Source organism: Arvicola amphibius, chromosome 7 (assembly GCF_903992535.2).
Source record: "Arvicola amphibius chromosome 7, mArvAmp1.2, whole genome shotgun sequence".
Classification (NCBI taxonomy): Eukaryota; Metazoa; Chordata; class Mammalia; order Rodentia; family Cricetidae; genus Arvicola; species Arvicola amphibius.
The window spans coordinates 98,355,454-98,361,453 of NC_052053.1; positions in this window are offsets into that span (position 1 = coordinate 98,355,454).

Consider the following 6,000-nt stretch of genomic DNA (forward strand, 5'->3'; position numbering starts at 1 on the left):
ATGGAGCCAGGGGTCAGAACTGGTCCTGTAGACAAAGACCTTCTCAAGGCCCCCAACCTCCCTAACTCGACCACTTTCTCCATTGCCCCTACAGGGCTGAGTGGCCAAGGTTCTCAAAGGAGACCACATGGCCCGCCTGGATGCCAGGCCAGGAGCTTTCCTAGTATACTGTGAGTTTCTGGTACGGTGCTGAACGTCTCAACGTGTTCTAAATATCTGGGCATAGTAAGCAAATGAGCGAACAAACAAACAAACAAACAAATAAATAGGGGCGGTCTGGCCATTCACATGCCACCATGTTCTGTCTCATAAAAATGTCAAGCAGCCTTCTGAGATAGTGCATCAGTGTTCATTTGCCGGTTGGGGTGGTGTTTCTGGACTCTCCCTTTCTCTCTTGGGTGCTCAACCATGCCGGATTCTTCTAGGTACTGAAGAATACAAAAGTGAGTAAAATTTGGTTCTAGCCTTTGAGGGGTCCTAGAATTAACAGCAGAAAAAAAAAATACAAGATAACAAGGATCTAAAATTCAGAGGGGCACCGTTACATTCTGAGACAGCAGACTCACCGTGTGTGGGAGCACAGGAATGGTGGATTTGGGTGAAAGGACAGTGGTGGCCATGCGCTGAGCATGGGACAATCTTCTGTGCCCTAATAAATCTGTACTTGTTCAGAAAAGCCAATTTTTTTTTTTTTTTTTTTTGGTTTTTCGAGACAGGGTTTCCCTGTAGTTTCTAGAGCCTGTCCTGGAACTAGCTCTTGTAGACCAGGCTGGCCTCGAGAAAAGCCAAAATTTTATAACGGAGTGAGATGCTCAGACACGGAGTTTCGTGAGCAGCTGCCGACTACTGGTGGAGGATCTCAGCAACACTGCGACCTTCCCAGCAATGAGTCCAGTCTGCATGAGGGCAGTGACTGGCAAGGGCACAGGAGAAGAGTAGACTCAAAGGCTTTGGTGATGGGTTGGGGGTAAGAGAACGGATTTCAGAACAACATATATTTCCTGCCTGGTAGAGAAGTACTTTGGCTGAGGAATCATGAACTGAAATGAGTCCCTGAGGGGAAGTCTGAGAGGTATGTTCGGTTGAACTTGAGCTCTCTGGGTGCTATCTAGACCTCAGGAAGAACCAGCAGTCAGTAGGGTAGAGGTGAATGAGCAGAAGCCCAGGAGGCAAACTCAGCACTGAGTGACTATTACACACCCAGCACCCAGGCATGAGGGGAGGCCGAGCACATCACAAGTTAGGGCTTCTGGATCCCTGAATGAAGAAGGACTGTCATTTTTCCCCCCAAGTCTGCCAGATGTCCTGATTGATGGCCCTGGATGCAGGTTCTTAGGAATGCATTTCTTTATCAGGGCTCTCATCACCTGGAACAGGAGAATGGGCTTCTAACCCTAGGGCTTGCAAACTTTGGCTCAGGGTCAAAAAGATCTGGCCTGAGACCAAAGAGAATGCAAGATAAAGAGGTGTACTCTCCAGGTCCTGCATTCCTTTAGCCCAATGGCATCTACAATCAAGGCCTCCCCTTTCTTTGTGAAGCTGGGAAGTGGAATCTGTGGTTGGTATATATTTTTGAGCGCTCAGTCCAGCCAAGATCACCAGGGTATTCTGAAGTATAATTTCTATCCCCTTACTGTGCACAATAATTGAAAAGGAAAATACGCTATTGCAGGAGGTGTGTAACACAGGCACACACTGCCTAGCAATTCACCATTCACGGAAATTGAGGGTTTTGCAGCCGGTGTTTACAGCTGGACATGTCCTCTCCCACTGAAGCCACTTCCAAGGCCATCAAAAGGCTCATCAGTCTGGCTTGGACAGTGAAATTGCTCTCAGCATCGGGAGCTGATGCCATAGCACAAAGACTTTTAGAAGGCATCTTGCCATTTTATCAGCATTTAAATCACAGGAGTTTCCTCAGTTCCATGGTGGTAAACAGCTGGGGCTTCTGGCTGGGCTCGGCATGGAGCTCAGCGGTGGCATTGTCAGGTACCTCTCCTCATGCCCTCTCCTCTCCCTTGGCATCTCTGCCTGTGCCCATTCATGGCTGTCCTCTTAGTCCAGATTGGCACTTCTTCCACAACAAGAAAATACCTGCTCTGCTTCCCACTCCCACAAGCCTCTGCTTGGCCCCAGATCTCAGCCTGGAGTCCAACAGGACACAGATCTAACTCTCCCCAGACTGTGACTGCTGACTCAGTCCCCTCCAAGTGCCTGTGTAGACAGCCATGTGTGTGTGTGTGTGTGTGTGTGTGTGTGTGTGTGTGTGTGTGTGTAACAGCCCTGTCTGTCCTGGAACTAGCTCTTATACACGAGGCTGACCTCAAACTCATAGAGATCCACCTGCCTCTCCCTCCCGAGTGCTGGGATCAAAAGGCATGCACCACCATTATCCAGCCTCCCCCAACATCTTAAATATACACATATATCTAAATGATGTATAACATCTACTTGATCAAGAATCTGGAACCTGGCTGGGGCGGGAAGATGGCTCAGTGGTTAAAGTGCTTGCCATGTAATCAAGAGGAGCAGATTTCAGAGTTCTGATCCCACATACATGCCAGATGGGGTATGGCAGCTTTTCCAAAATTCCTGCTTTGGAAGAAGGGGATGGAATCCCTGGAGCAAGCTGACTAGCAAAGTTAGTAGATGAGGTCTGGGTTGGAACAATCCTGCCTCAAAGAACAGCTGAAGACGGGCTGGAGAGATGGCTCAGAGGTTAAGAGCGCTGACTGCTCTTCCAGAGGTCCTGAGTTCAATTCCCAGCAACCACATGGTGGCTCACAACCATCTGTACTGAGATCTGGCGCCCTCCTCTGGCATGCGGGCATACATCGAGGCAGAATGTTGTATACATAATAAATAAATAAATCTTTAAAAAAAAAAAAAAAGAACAACTGAAGAAGATTCCCAGTATCCACCTTGGACCTCCACATGCGTGTGCACAGATATGCATGTGAACCTGCACATACGTATGCCTACACATATGTGAACATGCATATATGCCACACACACACATACATGAAAAGAGGGCAAAAATAAGAAAAAAAGAACCTGAAATCTTTCATATTATACCGGAGACACTGTAAACAACTCACTCAAGAAACTGAGATGCTCAAGGGTGGCTCTGGGGAGGGAACCTGGGAACGGACGGGGCAAGTCTTTCACTGCACTTCCTTTTGTGCCTTTTGTTTTGCTTTTTGCCATTATCTTTCTACCTAAAACAATTTTTGTTTGTTTGTTTGAGACAGGGTTTCTCTGTGTAGCTTTGGCTGTCCTAGAACTCACTCTGTAGACCAGGTTGGCCTTAAATTCACAGAGATTCACCTGCTTGCTTCTGCCTCCTGAGTGCTGGGATTAAAGGTGTGGGCTACCTCTGCCCAGCAACCAAAACAATTTTTAAAATGAGACTAAGTTTCTTCTTTCCCTTTCCTCCACTGTAGGCCTTTGCACAGCTCAGTTCCTGGAGAACAGGAGCCCAGCCCCGTTACTGCTGGGCCATCCCGTCCTCCACTCTCCAGCTGGGCTGGCCTGGAGGAGTTCAATGGATACACACTGCTACTGGCCACTTGGGTGCAGGCACTTTGCACAGGGGCTCTGCTGAGGCGCTCCAGCAAGGGGCTGCCTTTCTAGAGCTCCAGCAAGCAGCTGGACCAACCAGCGTCAGCAAAGAAGGAGCACATCAACCCACTGTTCCCTCTCAAAGGCAGACTGTCCTTTTTTGGTTTGTTTTCTGATGGATGCAACATGAAGACAGAATATAAAAGAAAAAGATATAATAGAGCTAGGGACGAATGGGGAGGAAGCATCACAAATGGTCCTATTTTTCCTGGTCTCACTCCATACTGCTTGCCTCCACCTCACAGAGCCAACCTGCTGCATCTCAGGCCAAGTCCTGTGCCTGTTTCTTCTTGGGCCAGCTCTCCATCAGTTTTAATGACCTTGAGCCCTCACCCAGCCTCCTCCTTCTGTCTCTTTCTCTGACTATAGCCTTGGACGGGCACTGGCCATCACTTTTCTGTCCCTTATCTTTCTTTGCCCTACTCTGGTTTCTTTAATTCCCCATATTGCACTGGCACATGGCCAAGAAACAGCTACCATTACTGAGGTCTGTTTCCCAGTCTGGAGTTGTCACTGGCCCACGGCTGAGACTGCTCAAGGTGAGTAATTCTGCCCTAACTATATCCCTAGCACCAATCACCCACTATAGTTAAAAATGTCGGCTTCCCTCCATGAATTACTTCTGATTAGGAATCTAGGGAACACCTTTAGCTATTTCTATGTCTTGTAAGCGGCCTTCAAGACACGGCCTAGCTTATATTCAATCTGCAGTATCCTGGTAGTGATGGAGAGCTGACAAAAACCTCCCCTCACTGGTCCCGGGCTTCTTCTGCCTCCCCAACTGCACACAAGCCCCAAAGGGCCGAGGCTCTCCCCCAGGAGGCTGTGGGAATGGGGGCAAGAGGACAGAAGGCCGTGACAATCAGACAAGCGGCGGCAGATGGAGAGGAGTATGTGGCAGGACAGACACAGACCACAGTGATGGAAAAAGAGAACACAGGAAAAACAGCTCCAGGGGAAGACAAAGCGGAGAGCAAAAGCCAATAAAAGTGTAACAAACACTAAAGCCAGACAAGCCTGGGGAGAAACCAACCAGAGAGGCTGGCCAGCATCAGTGGAGTCAGGTCAAAGAGGAGAGCAGAAGGCTTTGGAGTGGCGCTGGAGGCAAGAGCATTGGCGCAACATAAATCTCTTGGGAAGGGTCACTCACCTTCCAAGCTGCTGTGCTTATTGGCTACAGCAAGCAGAATCTATTTAAAACAGACCAGGCCTTTCGCCTCATTCCATCTCCCTGCCCAGAAAAGACTGCAGCCAAAGGCAGAGGGAACCAGTCCAGCACGCATCACAGGCTGAGTGGGAAGCGCCCACCCTATCTCCAGTGACCCCTTCTTTCATCCCACTGCCACCCCCTAAGCCACCAGGCCACTTTACTGTTAGCATATTGAGCATGGTCTCAAAGCCTCAAAAACTTTCTCCAAGCTTGTCAGAAGGCAGACGCTGCCCAGATGTGAGGGACGTTGTAAGGGTACGCTCAGGGGAGTTGTCCTAGAGGGATGTTTGAGAGGATGGAGGGATTCGGGTGGTTACACAGAGGAGAGCTGGAAACAGCAAGGATAACATGGCTCAGGAAGCCAAACAGGTCCTGAGTGGGAAGACACCAGAGGTGCCACTCCCTTCCCTGGACTGTGTGAGTCTTTGGAAGTGTCAACTTGGAGAGCTGACCCCTAGCCATCTGAAAGTGCAAGGGAAAGCCAGGATGTGGCCACGGAAAGCCATGCTTGCTTCTTTCCCTCCTGGGGGTGGGGTGGGTGGGTGGGTGGGTGGGAAAAGAGAGCGTCCTCCCCTGGCCTGGCTCTCGGGCCATGAGTGGGAACACTACTCAATACGACTATGTGAGGTTTATGTGCTTAAACCTTGCTGTACAAATCAAAGTTCTTGTCAGAGAAATTAGCTTTTCAAAATAAGTTTTAGGTCAACCCTACGTTCAAAGAGAAGGATGGCTTGGGAAAGTGAATAGTTATCCCAGCTTGTGTTTGTAAATTTCAAGTCAGAATGTCCGATTTTTTTGTTTGTTTTTTTGTTTTTCGAGACAGGGTTTCTCTGCAGCTTTAGAGCCTGTCCTGGAACTAGCTCTTGTAGACCAGGCTGGCCTCGAACTCACACAGAATGTCCGATTTTAAAGGCTGGGAGGAGGATTATGTCTAGAGATTCACCTGTACCTTGCTTTTAGGTGGCAGCTAAGCACCGCTTAGCAAAAATGCAAGGAGATACTTCAGGAGATACTGCTAAAGAATTCTGAATCTTTAGTGGAAATTTCCAAACATACAGAACAAAGAGGGGCTGGAGAGATGGTTCAGTGGTTAAGAGCATTGACTGTTCTTCCAGAGGACCTGGGTTTGATTCCCAATACCCCCATATGGTGGCTCACAACCTTTTTTA